Source organism: Zea mays, chromosome 5 (genome assembly GCF_902167145.1).
Source record: "Zea mays cultivar B73 chromosome 5, Zm-B73-REFERENCE-NAM-5.0, whole genome shotgun sequence".
In the NCBI taxonomy this organism is placed as follows: domain Eukaryota; kingdom Viridiplantae; phylum Streptophyta; class Magnoliopsida; order Poales; family Poaceae; genus Zea; species Zea mays.
This window is the reverse complement of record NC_050100.1, coordinates 12159064-12179948: the sequence shown is the minus strand read 5'-3', so window position 1 is coordinate 12179948 and position 20885 is coordinate 12159064. Positions and strand designations below refer to the sequence as shown.

The 20885-nt window shown below is 41.3% G+C and overlaps 1 long non-coding RNA gene across 1 annotated transcript in view; it reads left to right on the top strand.

The window, feature by feature from the left end:
* Nucleotides 1-1614: 1614 nt before the first annotated feature.
* LOC118471985 (uncharacterized) overlaps nucleotides 1615-20885 on the top strand; it is a 42212-nt gene continuing 22941 nt past the window's right edge. Inside the window, exon 1 of the long non-coding RNA XR_004849352.1 lies at nucleotides 1615-1768. This is a non-coding gene — a long non-coding RNA (uncharacterized lncRNA). The remainder of the gene's footprint in view (nucleotides 1769-20885) is intronic.

Sequence of the window (20885 nt, the reverse complement as noted above, 5' to 3'; positions counted from 1 at the left end):
GTGTCTCGTCCTCGTCCCCGCGCGGCCAACCCTCTCTAAGAGGGCCCTGGTCCTTCCTTTTATAGGCGTAAGGAGAGGATCCAGGTGTACAATGGGGGGTGTAGCAGAGTGCTACGTGTCTAGCGGAGGAGAGCTAGCGCCCTAAGTACATGCCGTTGTGGCAGCCAGAGAGATTTTGGCACCCAGCTGGTGTGATGTCGTGGCCGTCGGAGGAGCGATGGAGCCTGGCGGAGGGACAGCTGTCGGAGCGGTTGAATCCTTGCTGACGTCCTCTTGCTTCCGTAAGGGGGCTGAGAGCCGCCGTCATCACAGAGTATGCAGGGCGCCATCATTGCCTATCTGGCGGGGCGAGCCAGATGGGACGCCGGTCTTGTTCCCTGCGGCCCGAGTCAGCTCGGGGTAGGGTGATGATGGCGCCTCCTGTTGACGTGGCTGGTCTACGCCCTAGGTTGGGCGATGTGGAAGCTCCTCCGAAGCCGAGGTCGAGTCTGTCTTCCGTGGCCGAGGTCGGGTCCGAGCCCCAGGTTCGGGCGAGGCGGAGATCGCCGGCTGGTGCCAGGGCGGAGTCCGAGCCCTGGGGTCGGGCGAAGCGGAGTTCGTCGTCTTCTGGGGCCGAGCCCAAGTCCGAGCCCTGGGTCGGGCGAGGCGGAGATCGTTGTCTTCTGGGACTTAGCCCGAGTCCGAGCCCTGGGTCGGGCGGAGTTCGCCGTCTTCCGGGACTTAGCCCGAGTCCGAGCCCTGGGTCGGGCGGAGTTCGCCGTCTTTCGGGACTTAGCCCGAGTCCGAGCCCTGGGTCGGGCGGAGTTCGCCGTCTTCCGGGACTTAGCCTGAGTCCGAGCCCTGGGTCGGGCGGAGTTCGCCGTCTTCCGGGACTTAGCCCGAGTCCGAGCCCTGGGTCGGGCGGAATTCGCCGTCTTCCGGGACTTAGCCCGAGTTCGAGCCCTGGGTCAGGCGGAGTTCGCCGTCTTCCGGGACTTAGCCCGAGTCCGAGCCCTGGGTCGGGCGGAGCGGAGCTTCCTATGGTGCCTTTGGCCGGGCCTGACTGCCTGTCAGTCTCACTCTGTCAGGTGGCACCGCAGTCGGAGTGGCGCAGGCGGCGCTGTCCTTCTGTCAGGCCGGTCAGTGGAGCGGCGAAGTGACGGCGGTCACTTCGGCTCTGCCGTCTGGGGGGCGCGCGTCAGGATAAAGGTGTCAGGCCACCTTTGCATTAAATGCTCCTGCGACTTGGTCGGTCGGTGCGGCGATTTGGTCAGGGTTGCTTCTTGGCGAAGGCAGGGCCTCGGGCGAGCCGGGAATATGTTCGCCGCTGAAGGGGGGCCTCGGGCGAGACGGAAATCCTCCGGGGTCGGCTGCCCTTGTCTGAGGCTAGGCTCGGGCGAGGCGTGATCGAGTCCCTTGAATGGACTGATCCCTGACTTAATCGCACTCATCAGGCATTTGCAGCTTTGTGCTGATGGGGGTTACCAGCTGAAAATTAGGAGCCTTGAGGGTACCCCTAATTATGGTCCCCGACAACAACATTTATGCAAACAATTTAAGATTAAAGCTAATATAAAAAATGATGAAATGGTACAGGCGCTCAATCAGTTGGCCTAGTCAAATGACTAGATCTTGATTTCTCTTCAAGATTATTTTAAATCAAAATCTCTTTCTCAAAGACCAATGGCCCGAGAAGATCTTACTCAGGTCTTGGGCAAGCGGGTGGTTTCTGATGAGGACACTTTAAGCAAGGCTCAGCGTCTTGCGGCAAAGCGCAATTTAGAAATCAGTGAGTATTCATTTCTTCCTTTTAAGCCTAAAGTTATTGCTACCAAGTTAAATAATGTTGGGATTCGCTTGGGCAGAAACGATAAAGAGGTTCTTACCTCAGCTATTTCTATTAAGAATATAGAGGTCGATCGACTCATGGCTTCTAGTATTTCATCCCCATCCATTCGTCGTGCTGTTTTAAATGAAGAAGATGATAATGACATTGATGAACATCTTTCACATGCTATTAAGCGATGGGATGAAAATTTTGAGCATGATGATCTAGAGTGGGGATACGACCTTAGTGTTGTTCCATGCCGTAAGAAGGCGAATCGCTTTACTTATGCAGGGAGGGTTCCTCGGCCTTCTAAAAAACCCATCACACCATCTAAAATTAGTTTAAAATGAAGGGAATTTTTTGGAATAGCAGAGGTCTCGCTGACTTGGCTAAACATAATTACCTTGCGTCATTATCTAAAAAATATCGACTTGACTTTTTAGCGATCTTTGAGACGGGCAGGGACTTTTTCTCGGAGTCCACTTTGCGCCATTTAAGTGGTGGTATAGATTTTCTTTGGCATACTATGCCACCTAGAGGGAGATCTAGTGGTATGATTTTAGGTGTAAATCCAGTTGTTTTAGACGTTGGAGCTATCGATGAGGGGGATCATTACTCTAAATTTCTCCTTAGAAATAAATCAGATGATTTTAAATGGTCCCTTTATGCAGTGTACGGCCCGTCTCAGGACAATCTCAAGAATGCTTTTTTAGCAGAGATGGTTAATGTAGTTGGTGCGGAACTGAACCCTTTTATTATAGGGGGAGATTTCAATATAATGAGGCGGCCAGAGGATAAAAATAAAGATAACTTCAATCCCCGATGGCCTAATCTATTTAATGTTGTCATAGAGAGCCTTGAGATAAAAGAAATTGAATTAAAGGGTCGTCAATTTACTTGGTCAAACAACTTAGACCCTCCAACATTTGAAAAACTAGATAGAGTTTTTATGAGTATCGATTGGGAACTAAAATACCCTAATGCCACTGTTGAAGCGCTTCATAGATCACGCTCGGACCAAACGCCATTATTACTCATCGACAAGATTGCCTCACAATTTGGCACTCGATCGTTGTTTAAATTTGAGTTAGGATGGCTTATTAGGGATGGGTTCCATGTGAAAGGGAATTAGGCTTACACCTAGTCCCTAATTAATTTTGGTGGTTGAATTGCCCAACACAAATAATTGGACTAACTAGTTTGCTCTAGTGTACAAGTTATACAGGTGCCAAAGGTTCACACTTAGCCAATAAAAAGACCAAGTATTGGGTTCGACAAAAGAGCAAAGGGACAACCGAAGGCACCTCTGGTCTGGCGCACCGGACTGTCCGGTGTGCCACCGGACATGTCCGATGCTCCAAGGAAGAGCGGCCTCCGGAACTCGCCAGCCTCGGGAATTAATTTCAGCTGCTCCGCTATAATTCACCGGACTGTCCGGTGTACACCGGACTGTCCGGTGTAACAGCGGGGCAACGGCTACTTCAGGCGCCAACGGCTACCTGCGACGCAATAAATGCGCGCCAGCGCGCGCAGAGGTCAGACACGCCCATGCTGGCGCACCGGACACTCTACAGTACATGTCCGGTGCGCCACCGGACATCCAGGCGGGCCCAGAAGTCAGAACTCCAACGGTCAAATTGCAACGACTTTGGTGACGTGGCTGGCGCACCGGACTGTCCAGTGCACACCGGACTGTCCGATGCACCATCGAACAGACAGCCTCCACCAAACGGCTAGTTTGGTGGTTGGGGCTATAAATACCCCCAACCACCCCACATTCAAGTCATCCAAGTTTTCCACTTCTCAACCACTTACAAGAGCTAGGCATTCAATTCTAGACACACTCAAGTGATCAAATCCTCTCCAATTCCACACAAGGCTTTAGTGATTAGCGAGAGAGATTTGCTGTGTTCCTTTGAGCTCTTGCGCTTGGATTGCTTCTTTCTTTCTCATTTGTTCTTGTGATCATAAACTCATTTGTAACCAAGGCAAGAGACACCAAGTGTGTGGTGGTCCTTGCGGGGAAGTTTTATTCCCGGGTTGATTTGAGAAGAGAAGCTCACTCGGTCCGAGGGACCGTTTGAGAGAGGGAAAGGGTTGAAAAAGACCCGGCCTTTTGTGGCCTCCTCAACGGGGAGTAGGTTTGAGAGAACCGAACCTCGGTAAAACAAACCCGCGTGTCTCACTTCATTATTCGCTTGCGATTTGTTTTGCACCCTCTCTTGCGGACTCTATTATATTTCTAACACTAACCCGACTTGTAGTTGTGATTATTTTGAGAATTTCAGTTTCGCCCTATTCACCCCCCTCTAGGCGACTTTCAATTGGTATTAGAGCCCGGTGCTTCATTAGAGCGTAACCGCTCGAAGTGATGTCGGGAGATCACACCAAGAGGGAGATGGAGATCGGCGACAAGCCCACTACAAGCCAAGGGAGCACTTCATCGGAAGAGTCCCGCACCAAGAGGAAGGAGAAGAAGAAGGACTCCTCCAAACAAAAGGAGAAAAGATCTTCTTCTTCTCACCACAAAGAGAAGAAGGAAAAATCCTCTTCCCACAAGTCGCATCGGAAAGGCGACAAGCACAAGAGGATGAGGAAAGTGGTCTACTACGAGACCGACTCTTCATCAACATCGACCTCCGGCTCCGATGCGCCGTCCGTAACTTCTAAGTGCCAAGAGCACAAGAAGTTTAGTAAGATCCCCTTACACTATCCTCATACATCTAGACATACTCCATTACTTTCCGTTCCATTAGGCAAACCGCCAACTTTTGATGGCGAAGATTATGCTAGGTGGAGTGATTTAATGAAATTTCATCTAACCTCACTCCACAAAAGTATATGGAATGTTGTTGAGTTTGGAGCACAGGTACCGTCCATAGGGGATGAGGATTATGATACGGACGAGGTGGCCCAAATCGAGCACTTCAACTCTCAAGCTACAACCATACTCCTTGCCTCTCTGAGTAAGGAGGAATACAACAAGGTGCAAGGGTTGAAGAATGCAAAGGAGATTTGGGACCTACTCAAGACCGCGCACGAGGGTGATGAACTCACCAAGATCACCAAGCGGGAAACGATCGAGGGGGAGCTCGGTCGTTTTCGTCTTCGCCAAGGGGAGGAGCCACAAGATATGTACAACCGGCTCAAAACCTTGGTGAACCAAGTGCGCAACCTCGGGAGCAAGAAATGGGATGACCACGAGGTGGTTAAGGTTATTTTGATATCACTTATTTTTCTTAACCCTACTCAAGTTCAATTAATTCGTGGTAACCCAAGATATACACTAATGACTCCCGAGGAAGTAATCGGGAATTTTGTAAGCTTTGAATGTATGATTAAAGGATCAAAGAAGATCAACGAGCTTGATGAACCCTCCACGTCTGAAGCACAACCGGTGGCGTTTAAGGCGACGGAGGAGAAGAAGGAGGAGTCTACACCGAGTAGATAACCAATTGACGCCTCCAAGCTCGACAATGAGGAGATGGCTTTAATCATCAAAAGCTTTCGCCAAATCCTCAAGCAACGGAAGGGGAAGGACTACAAATCCCGTTCCAAGAAGGTTTGCTATAAGTGTGGTAAGCCCAGTCACTTTATTGCTAAATGTCCATTATCAAGTGACAGTGACAGTGACAGGGATAACGAGAAGAAGGGCAAGAGGAGAGAAAAGAAGAGGTACAACAAGAAGAGGGGCGGCGATGCCCACGTGTGCCGCGAGTGGAACTCCGACGAGAGCTCCACCGACTCCTCCTCCGACGACGAGGACGCCGCAAACATCGCCGTCACCAAGGGACTCCTCTTCCCCAACGTCGGCCACAAGTGCCTCATGGCAAAGGACGGCAAAAGGAAGAAGGTTAAATCTAAATCCTCCACTAAATATGAGTCCTCTAGTGATGACAATGCTAGTGATGAGGAAAATAATTTGCGTACCCTTTTTGCCAACCTTAACATGGAACAAAAGGAAAAGTTAAATGAATTGTTTAGTGCCATTCATGAAAAAGATGACCTTTTGGATTCCCAAGAAGATTTTCTAATTAAAGAAAACAAGAAACATATTAAGGTTAAGAATGCTTATGCTCTAGAGGTAGAAAAATGTGAGAAATTATCTAGTGAGCTAAGCACATGCCATGACACTATTGCCAACCTTAGAAATGAAAATGCTAAATTAATCGCTAAGGTTGATTCTCATGTTTGTGATGCTTCAATTCCCAATCTTAGAAATAATAATGATGATTTGCTTGCTAAGATTAAGGAGTTGAATGATTCTCTTGCTAGCCTTAGAGTAGAAAATGAAAATTTGATTGCTAAGGCTAAAGATTTTGATGTTTGCAATGTTACTATTTCCGATCTTAGAGATAAAAATGATATATTACGTACTAAGATTGTTGAACTTAATTCTTGCAAACCCTCTACATCTACCGTTGAGCATGTGTCTATTTGTGATAGATGCAGAGATGTTGATATCAATGCTATTCATGATCACATGGTATTAATTAAACAACAAAATGATCATATAGCAATATTAGATGCTAAAATTGCCGAGCATAACTTAGAAAATGAAAAGTTTAAATTTGCTAGAAGTATGCTCTATAATGGGAGACGCCCTGGCATCAAGGATGGCATTGGCTTCCAAAGGGAAGACAATGTCAAACTTAATGCCCCTCCTAAAGATTTGTCTAACTTTGTTAAGGGCAAGGCTCCCATGCCTCAGGATAACGAGGGTTACATTTTGTACCCTGCCGGTTATCCCGAGAGCAAAATTAGGAGAACTCATTCTAGGAAGTCTCACTCTGGCCCTAACCATGCTTTTATGTATAAGGGTGAGACATCTAGCTCTAGGCAACCAACCCGTGCCAAGTTGCCTAGAAAGAAAACTCCTAATGCATCAAATGATCATGCTATTTCATTTAAAACTTTTGATGCATCTTATGTGCTTACTAACAAATCCGGCAAGGTAGTTGCCAAGTTTGTTGGGGGCAAACACAAGGGCTCCAAGACTTGTGTTTGGGTACTCAAAGTTCTTGTTTCTAATGCCAAAGGACCCAAAACCGTTTGGGTACCTAAAGTCAAGAACTAAAATTGTTTTGTAGGTTTATGCATCCGGGGGCTCAAGTTGGATACTCGACAGCGGGTGCACAAACCACATGACAGGGGAGAAGAAGATGTTCTCTTCATATGAGAAAAACCAAGATCCCCAAAGAGCAATCACATTCGGGGATGGAAACCAAGGTTTGGTCAAAGGCTTGGGTAAAATAGCTATATCTCCTGACCATTCCATTTCCAATGTTTTTCTAGTAGATTCTTTAGATTACAATTTGCTTTCCGTATCTCAATTATGTCAAATGGGCTACAACTGTCTATTTACTGATGTAGGTGTCACTGTCTTTAGAAGAAGTGATGATTCAATAGCATTTAAGGGAGTGTTAGAGGGTCAGCTATACTTGGTAGATTTTGATAGAGCTGAACTCGACACTTGCTTGGTTGCTAAGACTAACTTGGGTTGGCTCTGGCACCGCCGACTAGCCCATGTTGGAATGAAGAATCTTCATAAGCTTCTAAAGGGAGAACACATTTTAGGACTAACAAATGTTCATTTTGAGAAAGACAGGATTTGTAGCGCATGCCAAGCCGGGAAGCAAGTTGGCACTCATCATCCACACAAGAACATCATGACTAGTGACAGGCCACTGGAGCTCCTACACATGGACCTATTCGGCCCGATCGCTTACATAAGCATCGGCGGGAGTAAGTACTGTCTAGTTATTGTGGATGATTATTCTTGCTTCACTTGGGTGTTCTTTTTGCAGGAAAAATCTCATACCCAAGAAACCTTAAAGGGATTCTTGAGACGGGCTCAAAATGAGTTCGACTTAAGGATCAAGAAAATTAGAAGCGACAATGGAACGGAGTTCAAGAACTCACAAATAGAAGGCTTCCTTGAGGAGGAGGGCATCAAGCATGAGTTTTCTTCTCCCTACACCCCACAACAAAATGGTGTAGTGGAAAGGAAGAATCGAACTCTCTTGGACATAGCAAGAACCATGCTTGATGAATACAAGACACCGGATCGGTTTTGGGCCGAGGCGGTCAACACAGCTTGCTACGCCATCAACCGGTTATATCTACACCGAATCCTCAAGAAGACATCCTATGAACTTCTAACCGGTAAAAAGACAAATATTTCATATTTTAGAGTTTTTGGTAGCAAATGTTTTATTCTTGTTAAAAGAGGTAGAAAATCTAAATTTGCTCCTAAAACTGTAGAAGGTTTTTTACTAGGATATGACTCAAACACAAGGGCATATAGAGTCTTTAACAAGTCCTCAGGACTAGTTGAAGTTTCTTGTGACGTTGTGTTTGATGAGACTAACGACTCTCAAGTAGAGCAAGTTGATCTTGATGAGATAGGTAAAGAACAGGCTCCGTGCATCGCGCTAAGGAACATGTCCATTGGGGATGTGTGCCCTAAGGAATCCGAAGAGCCTCCAAATGCACAAGATCAACCATCCTCCTCCACGCAAGCACCTCCACCAACCCAAAATGAGGACGAGGCCCAAGTTGATGAAGTAGAAGACCAAGCAAATGAGCCACCTCAAGATGACGGCAACAATCAAGGGGGAGATGCAAATAATCAAGATAAGGAGGATGAAGAGCAAAGGCCGCCACACCCAAGAGTCCACCAAGCAATCCAACGAGATCACCCCATCGACACCATCCTCGGCGACATTTATAAGGGGGTAACCACTCGATCTCATGTTGCACATTTTTGTGAGCATTACTCTTTTGTTTCCTCTATTGAGCCACACAGGGTAGAGGAAGCACTACAAGATTCGGATTGGGTGATGGCGATGCAAGAGGAGCTCAACAACTTCACGAGGAACGAGGTATGTCATTTAGTTCCACGTCCTAATCAAAATGTTGTAGGAACCAAGTGGGTCTTCCGCAACAAGCAAGATGAGCATGGTGTGGTGACAAGAAACAAAGCTCGACTCGTGGCCAAGGGGTATTCACAAGTCGAAGGTTTGGATTTTGGTGAAACCTATGCACCCGTAGCTAGGCTTGAGTCAATTCGTATATTATTAGCCTATGCTACTTACCATGGCTTCAAGCTTTATCAAATGGACGTGAAGAGTGCCTTCCTCAACGGACCAATCAAGGAGGAGGTCTATGTTGAGCAACCTCCCGGCTTTGAAGATAGTGAGTACCCTAACCATGTCTATAGGCTTTCTAAGGCGCTTTATGGGCTAAAGCAAGCCCCAAGAGCATGGTATGAATGCCTTAGAGATTTCCTTATTGCTAATGGCTTCAAAGTCGACAAGGCCGATCCTACTTTGTTCACTAAAACTCTTGACAATGATTTGTTTGTATGCCAAATTTATGTTGACGATATTATATTTGGGTCTACTAACGAATCTACATGTGAAGAATTTAGTAGGATCATGACACAAAAATTCGAGATGTCTATGATGGGGGAGTTGAAGTATTTTCTGGGATTCCAAGTCAAGCAACTCCAAGAGGGCACCTTCATTTGCCAAACAAAGTATACTCAAGACATTCTAAGCAAGTTTGGAATGAAGGATGCCAAGCCCATCAAGACACCCATGGGAACAAATGGGCATCTCGACCTCGACACGGGAGGTAAATCCGTCGATCAAAAGGTATACCGGTCGATGATTGGTTCATTGCTTTATTTATGTGCATCTCGACCGGACATTATGCTTTCCGTTTGCATGTGTGCAAGATTCCAATCCGACCCTAAGGAATCCCACCTTACGGCCGTAAAACGAATCTTGAGATATTTGGCTTATACTCCTAAGTTTGGACTTTGGTACCCTCGGGGATCCACATTTGATTTGATTGGTTATTCAGATGTCGATTGGGCAGGGTGTAAGATTAATAGGAAGAGCACATCGGGGACTTGCCAGTTCTTGGGAAGATCCTTGGTGTCTTGGGCTTCAAAGAAGCAAAATTCGGTCGCTCTTTCTACTGCCGAAGCCGAGTACATTGTCGCAGGCCATTGTTGCGCGCAATTGCTTTGGATGAGGCAAACCCTGCGGGACTATGGTTACAAATTAACCAAAGTTCCTCTTCTATGTGATAATGAGAGTGCAATCCGCATGGCGGATAATCCCGTTGAGCATAGCCGCACTAAACACATAGCCATTCGGTATCATTTTCTTAGGGATCACCAACAAAAGGGGGATATCGAGATTGCTTACATTAACACTAAAGATCAATTAGCCGATATCTTTACCAAGCCACTTGATGAACAATCTTTTACCAAACTTAGGCATGAGCTCAATATTCTTGATTCTAGAAACTTCTTTTGCTAATTTGCACACATAGCTCATAAGTATACCTTCGATCATATCTCTTTTATATATGCTATGACTAATGTGTTTCCAAGTGTATTCCAAACCAAGTCATAGGTATATTGAAAGGGAATTGGAGTCTTCGGCGAAGACAAAGGCTTCCACTCCACTCTACTACTCACCCTTCGCCGTCGCTCCGCATCACTCTCCGTCTTTGGTATAATCTTCACTCATTCATTCTATGACCAAAGGAGGAGAAAGTACTTCAATGGGCTCTAATGATTCCATTTTTGGCGATTCATGCCAAAGGGGGAGAAAGTATGAGCCCAAAGCAAAAGGACCGCACCACCACCCTAATTTTAAAATTGATGATTTTTAATTGGTGAAAGTTGCCTAGAGGGGGGTGAATAGGCAAGTTAAAACTTTTTCAACAAAAACCAGAAGCAAACTGGGTAAAACTAAATTGATCTCGAAATTCACCCAGTTAACTTTGGAAATGAGATGTTCTAAATGATCCACAGGGTTCAAAGTAGTAGATCTAAGAAGGGCACTTCTCAAAATCCACACACCAAAAAGATATAAACAAATCTTTCACGGAATGGTGAGAGAACGAAGAACACAAACAAACACAATGAGCAAGAACACAAGAGACACAAGATTTATCCCGAGGTTCGGTCACACCACCAAGGTGCCCTACTTCCTCGTTGAGGCGCCCACAAAGAGCCGGGTCTCTTTCAACCCTAATCCTCCCTTTGCTGACCACAAAGGTCAAGCCCACACAATAATCTTTGCTCAAACGAGCGGGTAATACAAACTTTCTTGTGGTCTTCCACAAAATTTGGAGACTCACAAGAGACACCTAGTCGTCTAGGAGCTAGAAGCTCCAAGAGTAATGAATCCACAAAGAACTCGATGTAGTACCAAAGCTCGAATGAAGAAGAGTAAGAGAGATTTGGAGATGAAGCAAAAAAAACCGCAGCTCTCAAACTCACTCAAAGATTTCTCTCCAAAGATTTGAAATGGGAGAGGCAAGAGGTGTGTGAGAGAGAGTGGGAGGTGTTTCTCAGGTTGGGAATGAAGTTTTGTGCGTGTTCTACTGTGGGGAAGAGTGTGGGAGGTGTATATAAAGGTGCCCCCAAAAGCTGGTGGCCGTTGGGGAAAACTGACTGAAATTCGGTTGAACCGGTTCTAAAACCGGTTGAACCGGATTCCACCAGTCGGTTTTCGGTTCACTGGCGGACTCAGTCGGAGACTGGACCGGACTCAAATTCGGTTCAACCGGTTTCAAATTCAGTTGAACCGGTTTCAAATTCGGTTGAACCGGTTTGCAAATTCAGTTGAGTCAGGCCAAAATTCGGTTGCTCCGTTTTGCAAATTCGATTGAGCCGGGCCAAAATTCGGTTGAACCAATTTTTGAAACTGTTGCGCAGATTTTGAGAAAAGTGAAGTGAAACAAGGGTAAAATGGAAGTTTTAGATCAAGGATTTTGAGCTTTAGTACCAACACCAACCTTCTTTTTGGATCCCCCTTGATAGTACGACGATTCCTATACTCAAGTCAAATAAAATATAATTAAGTAAACTCCTTGAGTCATTGGTGTCTCAAGTGTGATTTCTCCATGGTGTTGCTTCATAAGGATCACAAACATCTTTGTCTCACCTTTTGAAGCAAACACAAATCGAGCCTGTGACTTGTGCCATTTCACCATATATGAGTTCAAATCATGGCTTCAAGTAACCTTACTGATGCATCAACATGTTGTAACTCTTCATAGCTGATTAGTTCATCGACTTAGTGCAAGTACTCTCTTCTTCACCTTAGCCATGGTACCTCGGTCTATAAGGCGTCGCTTGGCCTTCACCTTCGCTTAGTTCCTCGAAGCCCTTTCCTTGCTATCTTCACCCTATCAAGCCATTCTTGAGTCACACCCTATTGAGCATCCATTGAGAGAATCATTTCTTCAATATTGTGAACCTTGCTTGAATGTCATTTAGATATAACTGCTAAGATCAATCAAGCTCTAGTTTGATTCTCATATATTTATATATGGACTAATAGTAATATGGTCAAGCCAATTCACGATTCCTCATATCTTATTCACTTTGGCTTGACCAATCCTCTTAATCACTTCAACCTCTATTATGATCATATTTATGCATAGTGATTTCTCAGGACTTGTCCATATATTCAAACCAATATAGAGACCATATTATATCCATTTGCATTGTCTCACTGGTTATTTGACCTTGTGTTGAACCTTGTTCACTGATCATTATACACTATTCAAGTATGTTCATCATACTGAATTCCCTGTTCAACACTTAGCAAACTTGTTAGACCTTTAAATGTGTTGTTATCCAAATCACCAAAACTCACAAAATGGATGAATGCACTTTCAATCTCCCCCTTTTTGGTGATTGATGACAACACATTTAAAGCTTACATAAGATTTGATAAATAAGATTTTGAATCCTATGATATAGTTTCCTCCCCCTAAATATGTGCATTTCAGAAAATACCAATTTTGTACTCAAATGCCAAAAGCACATATTTGGGTCAAAGTATGGAGACAACTTATATCATACTATTCATAGGATGCAGTGCGTCATAAAATAAACGTGATGCTCATGACATAGTATGCACTAATCAACTTTCTACATCTTATGTTTTTCTTATGACTTCCCTTTTTTTTAATTATTTCTCCCCTTTTTAAAGTCTTCTAACACTTAGTTATATAAGACTAAAGGTAAGCTTTAATGCACAATTTCTCCCCCTTTGTCATTAATCTCCAAAAAAGATATAAAGAATATAAAGGGTAGAAATTATGATTAATCAAGATTTGAACACACTATCATGAAAAGGGTCCTTATATGGCACAAAGGTAATGGAGAAGTGTCATAAGTGATGTACCTTTGCGTTTTACCTTTTCAAAGGGGTGTTCCACACTTGTGTTGTGTTTAGAGTTCATTTTGCAATCTCTTGTTGGCATAATTGTGACATATGTCCAAGATATCAAATGAATATTGTCATACTAATTGAAAGATAAATCTTGATACCTGGAGTCTAGATGTCACCTAGCATTTTCTTATCATAACAAGAGGCAGCATGAAAATTGCACAAGTATGAATTATACAACTAGTGATCATGTACGAAAAATATCAATTGAAAACCACCAATTGATACAATTTGATAGATAATCAGATCACTAATTGCATATTACACTAAGTTCTCCTCAAGTTTTAGTGCACACATATATATGAATTCAATTGATACCTACTGAGAGTACTTATTTGCAACTTAAAGTACCATTGGCATAAAAGGAGTATCAATTGAACATAATCATGCAACATAAGAAACAACTGCACTATTTAATCAATTAAGTTCTAGACAGGAGAATCTATAAGCTATGCTACTTTAGATATTTGTAATCCAAAAAGATGTGATACATATATACCAATTTTAGATGACGTTGGAGTAGCATATACAAGAGAAACTCATTCTCTTATGAAATGTATAGAAGATACATTTATTGGAGCAAAGAATCTTTGATACCCATCAAAATTTGCAGTGGAAGCGATTGTATTTGCTTGAAGATTCCTTTCTAATTTGAGACTACACACATAATAGACTTGAAAATGAAGTTAGTCTCAAAGATTCAAATTATAGACCATTCTCCCCCAAAATGTGTGCATACAAGTGATGAATACTTGTTTAGCTTATGCACTTGGACTTGTGAGGCCAGGGGATTAAGTTCTACAATTTGAACCTTGGTACAAATAAAGTATGAAAATATGAAATTGCACCAATTTAAGGAATTACTCATAATCAAACGGTATACTAATAGACATGATATGCAATATTTTAAGCCAAGATTCAAGTGCAACCTTATGATGTGACTTAAGATATTGCATATACATGCATACACTAACTTGTAAGAGCCTAGATACACAAATGTAATACAATAGTTCATGGAGTGACACACCTTTGTTCCATGCCATATGGTCTTCATTATAATCATGAATTTCTATCTTAGCTTTTGATAGGCTTGACATTTCAAAGAGAAACTTATCCTCTTTAAACGATCAAGAGAAACTCATTCTCTTCAAAGAACTACACAAATTCACTAAAAGAAATGTTAGTCTTTTAAGGACACAAAATATAGAATGAGCTCCCCCTAAATGTATGCATCAGGTACTCGAATTACTTGTAAGATGCACTTGATTCAATTAAGATTCTTAGAGGGGTTCATCACATATCTTGGTCAAGGCATAATATACTTGAAACAATTGAATTTATGCTAGAGAACACATATCGTTCCCCAATAGAACTAATCCATGGGGTGACATGTGGTAAATATTTGATCATTTCCTTGGAACCACTCATCCTCATTTGATGTTCTCCAAGGCGTGAGACTACACAACATGAACTTGAAAGAAATCTTTAGTCTCACAAGATATAGGCTAAACTCTCCATCAATTTGTGCATGCAAGAGTACACAAAGTACATTTATGCACATCAACAATACGAGGTTAAAGGAGATGTTTGCACTATATCTTGGTTTAACATAACATGCTTTACATAGATGATGAAAATTAAACCAATTGAAAGTTTAAGAACTGAAGTATATCAATTGAAATTCTGAAGGGTAAAGCATGCTAATATGAACCTCAAACCTCACAATGAAAGATATCATATAAATATGTCACTACATCTTCATTATTTGGTTGACAAAAAGTGTAATTCCCTTCTTGAATGACTGTGCTTTCTTTTCTTTTATGATTTCATCCAACCAAGTGATCTTGAACTTTATTCATCTTTGCTTGGTTCAATCATACTTGATATGAGACCCATTGAAATTCAATGATTGAAACAAACAAGACTCTTATATCCGTAGATTTTGAATCCATCTTGAAAGCACTTGGAAAGACCTTATTGAAACACTTAGAAAAGAGAGCATTAAAAACACAAGGGAGGGTTTCACAAATGATAATCCTTATATGTGGATGGAGAATGAATCATCATTCTTGAAACCAAAAAGGATAGATTAAATTCCTTTAAATTAGTGCACACATATAGTTGATGTCAAAGTTATATGCACTATTGAACATTTTATATTGCTAGGAAATTAACCTATACTATGGTACATCCCACTAAAGATAGAATACTAAAACAACTGAAGGAGAGGAAGTTTTCATACCTTGGCCTCTTATCAACTTCTTCTTACTTTAGTTGAATAGTATCCTTTAAGCTTGTGATTTATCCAATTTAAAACAAGCACATCTCTTAACATAGATTTTCTATGGATAAACTCAACACAAGAGATGACATTAGTAGCACAAGCACTAGTTTCTTATTTAGCAACCCTTTATATGTGGAAGACAAGTGTGTTGCTAAAATAGAGAAACATCATAATATGGACTAAATTTCCTTGAACCCTCATGCACAATATATTTTGAATGACATGGATAATATGCATGGTTATTCAATGAAGTCTAAAGGGATGACTTAATCCATATTATGGTGAGTGTCTAATATAGAAGAATCAAATCCAAATTAACTAGATAGAGAATACGTCACATAATTTTGGATTGTTCACCATATGATAATATTCATTCAACTTCCAATTAGACCTTTATTTCATAATCAACAACTGATGTATATCCTCAAGTGCTTCTTTTTCCTTAGTGGCTACACAAGTCACAAAAAGATAAGATTTGAAAATAACATGCACTTGAGATTCAGTTGTTACCACCCTAGCTACTGTCTCCAAAGATGATTTATACATTCACTATCGAGCACCCAACTTGATCCATTGAAGGAGTGATCCTGCAAAACAAGTTTAAGCTTCATATCTTGGTACCCAATTTGAATTGGGTCCTTTGAGATTAGTAGTAAGAGCCTTGAGTACCCACACAATCCTTATTGTGGCCTTTCTCTTTGTGTAGGCACCCACATATACTTGACAACCATCTTACATGGTTTCAAGTCAATATTTAATCACATAGATTAAAAAACTAGAGTTAAGAATAGGAGCATTTTCTCCTTTTATTAATACATCATTGTGTTGCCTTCTTGATGATGAACCTACCTTGACTTTGGGTGCACCTAGCTTATCAAGGTTAGTCGCACAAGCATTCATAACATGAAGACAAGTTATGCATGGAATTTACAACTTAGTGATCCAATTCAATGTGAAGCATATGGATACCGATTTAAGTAGATTTCTAAGATATGAAAATATGGGTTTCCAAATTTTAGAGAGTATGGATCACTAATTGTACCTTTTACAGTTTAAAAATCATATCCATGTTAGTGCATATGTATGTCATGAATATCAACAAAAAGATTCTTATGCACTTTTAGATTTAACGATAAGGGAATTTTAAACTGCATCAAGAGTAGCTATTTAGAAAACAAAGATTACAATCCATATGAATGAGATACAAATTTACCATTTTGGATTGTCTTAGTATAGCTTACTCAAGGGAAACTTATTCTCTACGACACAAGATATATATAATGTGCTCCCACTAGATATGTGCATCAAGTATTTGAATGACTTATAAAATGCACTTTCAATTCAATGAAGATTCTCAAGAGGAGTACATTACATATATTGGTCAAGGCATGAAAAATTTGCAATGAATTAACTTATGCCTAAGAATACTTACCACCATATAGAATGTACCATTTGTTATATAAATTGAAAGATCTTACTATATGAGATGGTGTCATTTAAGTATTCTTCTTTTCTTCAATTGTGGAGACTTCCTTCTTTAGCTTGTTATCTCTTTTCCTTTTAAAACTAGTAAAAAAGCACTTTGAAAAGAGGTATTAGTAGTACAATGAAGTATTTAATGAATGATGATATTTATATATGAATGTCAAATAAATCATCATTTATGAGGCATAAAGGCATAAATTAAATTCCTTTTAAGTTAATGCACATGGATGTGTGAATTAACAATATGCACCAATTTACAAATTTAATCCAAAAGGAATTTAACCTTCATATTGACATTTCTTTTCATAAAATAGATTATTACTAATTGAAAGTATGCCACTTGAAAGGAACTACTATTGATCAACTACCAATTGAAGCAATTAGTTCCATACCTTTGCCTTGAGCATTCCTAATCTTTCTTTTAGGTGAAGATTAACCTTTAAAGCTTGTGATTTTACCAATTGAAAGAGCACAATCTCTACTTATGAATTTCATGAAATAGCTTAAAAGAGATTGCATTAGTAACACAAGCAATAGTTTCCTATTTAGCAACCTCTAGTATATGAATGACAAGAAGGTTACTAAAATAAGGAAACCTCATGATATGAACTAAATTACCCTTACAAGCATCATGCATAACATCAATTGAAAAAAGATGAAAATAGCATGATTATTTAATTAAGTTTATAGGGCAACTCTAATTCATAACATGGTGAGTGATTAATGGAGAAGACTCAAAACCAATTTTAAACAAGAATGAATACATCACATAGTATTGGTTCGATCTTCTTTGAATGTTGAATGGCACACTCCATTTGGGAAACACATTCTCATGTTGTGAGACTACATAAACACTTAGATAGAAACATTAGTCTCACAACTCTAGTCATATAGAGAATTCCCCATTTGGTAAGTGCTATAAGAATTTGAATTTCTTACTTAGCACTCTATTCATTTAAGAACATGGGATAATCCTCTTTATGTCTAGGTCATGGCAATAACACGATAATTAATTTGAAATATGCCACAAGATACATATAATCAATTTAAAGCATGTAGATTGTCACAATATAAAAATATGAACTTGCAATCTACCATATAATTAGATCCTTTCCAAAGCAAGGTAAAATCTCTTAAGTTCATTCTCAAGTGCTTCATTTTTCCTATGTGGCTACAAAAGACACAAAGGAATATACCAATTAAAAGCAATGTGCACTTAAGAATTAATTGTTACCATCCTTTGGATATCACTTGGTTGTAGGCCTTTTGCTTGATTCCCACAAAGGTTAATCCTTATTCCCTACAACACAAGTTCTTGCTAGAGATAAATATGAAGTTAGTGATATAACAACTCAATTCATCTTTGGGTCAATCTTAAAGGATAGACAATGTAAGATTGATAGCTTGAGATAAGAATTGAGTTAAACCGCTCAAGCACCCCAAAGCTTCATATCATCTCTAGGTACCTGCAAAACTTATTAAGTACATTTTGGTACCCATCTCATGATAGGTCCATCAAGGTTAGCCAATAAGGACTTAGGCACCCAAATAGCCTTGGTCCTAGAATGTGGTGAACTCATCACCTTTCTAGCACAAGAGTCAAATTTGGGTCTCCTAAGCATATTTGAATGTATTGACAAGTTAGGCTTAGGAGTTTTACCCTTTGGACAAACCTTGAATAGATGACCTTTTTCACGGCAATTGTAGCAAATGTGATGCTTGTCCTTGCAATGCATTTGCCTTTTGCTTTCATCCTTTTTGATGGTCATCTTTCTTGATCGTGCAAGGTCTTGATTCTTCATGTGGGGGCATGAATCAATTTCATGGCCCTTCTCCTTGCATCCATAGCACCTCCTATCGCTTCTCTTTGATCTTTCTTTGTTGAAGCACATAGGTACATTGTTAGAGCAAATCATATGAGCATTAATTTTCTCACCATGGATTTTGCTCATGCCCTTCTTAGAAAGCTTGGTATTCTTTTGAAGGGGTTTTGTGCATGCTACGGTTGTCCCCTTCTCAAGCTTTTTCACCATATTATCACGGTTATCTTGAGAAGGTTGAGCATGACACTTTCCCTTCAAACGAGTTAAGCTCCTTCTTAGCATTCCAACTTCTTCCTTGAGCTCTTTATTTTCTTGTGTGATAGAAATATCACTAGTTCCTAAAATTTCTAGCTCAATGGAAGATTGGCTTTCTTGAGAGCAACATTTGTTAGCACATGATAATATAGTTTCTATTTGAGTACATGTGCATATGTGAGGTTGGTATGATTTCAAATTAGTTAACACAACCTCATGAGCCATTTCTAACATGATATGTGAATCCATAAATTTATTATGAGAGCACACAAGCATATCATGTTTTTCTTGCAAAGCTAGATTTTCAATATTTAGCTTTTCTATCATGTTATTGAGCATATTATTTTCTTTTTCTAATTGAGCAACACATGATAAAGCATTTGAAGTACTAGTTTGCTCAATAGAAATCTTTTCATACTGTTGGACCAAATCATCATGAGAGCACTTTAGCTTCTCATGCTCTTTGGTCAACTTCTCCAAGTCTTTGAATTTTTCGATGAGGATATCTTCTTGCTTATGAAGCATTTCCTTTTGTTCTTCCGCTCTTTTCATGAGTTTGAGCAAGCTCATCCGGTTCTTCTTGCTTAGTTGAGCGAAGAATTTTTGAAGATCATCCTCATCTTCACTGTCACTTTCATGTTCATCCTCATCCTCACTTTCGCTTTCACTGTCACTCCCATTAGCAACAAAGCACATATGAGAAGTGGATTTGAAAGACGAACCTTGTGAAGAGGTGGATTCGTCGTTTGGTCTCCATCGATCATTTTCTTCTTCTTCAATCTTGTTCTTCGCCTCATCTTCCTTCATTTTGAGGAACATCCTTTCGGCGATTCTCATGGCAAGATCTATTGCCTTAGGATCAACATCTGCACCAAAAGATGAAGTCGAGGCAACCTCAACTTTTTCAAGCTTAGAAGCACTTTCGTTTCTTAGTCCCCCCGACATGATCTTTTCCTCACGCGGTTAAGCGTTAGAACGAGGATTAGGTTCTGATACCAATTGAAAGTTGCCTAGAGGGGGGGTGAATAGGCAAGTTAAAACTTTTTCAACAAAAACCAGAAGCAAACTGGGTAAAACTAAATTGATCTCGAAATTCACCCAGTTAACTTTGGAAATGAGATGTTCTAAATGATCCACAGGGTTCAAAGTAGTAGATCTAAGAAGGGCACTTCTCAAAATCCACACACCAAAAAGATATAGACAAATCTTTCACGGAATGGTGAGAGAACGAAGAACACAAACAAACACAATGAGCAAGAACACAAGAGACACAAGATTTATCCCGAGGTTCGGTCACACCACCAAGGTGCCCTACTTCCTCGTTGAGGCGCCCACAAAGAGTCGGGTCTCTTTCAACCCTAATCCTCCCTTTGCTGACCACAAAGGTCAAGCCCACACAATAATCTTTGCTCAAACGAGCGGGTAATACAAACTTTCTTGTGGTCTTCCACAAAATTTGGAGACTCACAAGAGACACCTAGTCGTCTAGGAGCTAGAAGCTCCAAGAGTAATGAATCCACAAAGAACTCGATGTAGTACCAAAGCTCGAATGAAGAAGAGTAAGAGAGATTTGGAGATGAAGCAAAAAAAACCGCAGCTCTCAAACTCACTCAAAGATTTCTCTCCAAAGATTTGAAATGGGAGAGGCAAGAGGTGTGTGAGAGAGAGTGGGAGGTGTTTCTCAGGTTGGGAATGAAGTTTTGTGCGTGTTCTACTGTGGGGAAGAGTGTGGGAGGTGTATATAAAGGTGCCCCCAAAAGCTGGTGGCCGTTGGGGAAAACTGACTGAAATTCGGTTGAACCGGTTCTAAAACCGGTTGAACCGGATTCCACCAGTCGGTTTTCGGTTCACTGGCGGACTCAGTCGGAGACTGGACCGGACTCAAATTCGGTTCAACCGGTTTCAAATTCAGTTGAACCGGTTTCAAATTCGGTTGAACCGGTTTGCAAATTCGGTTGAGTCAG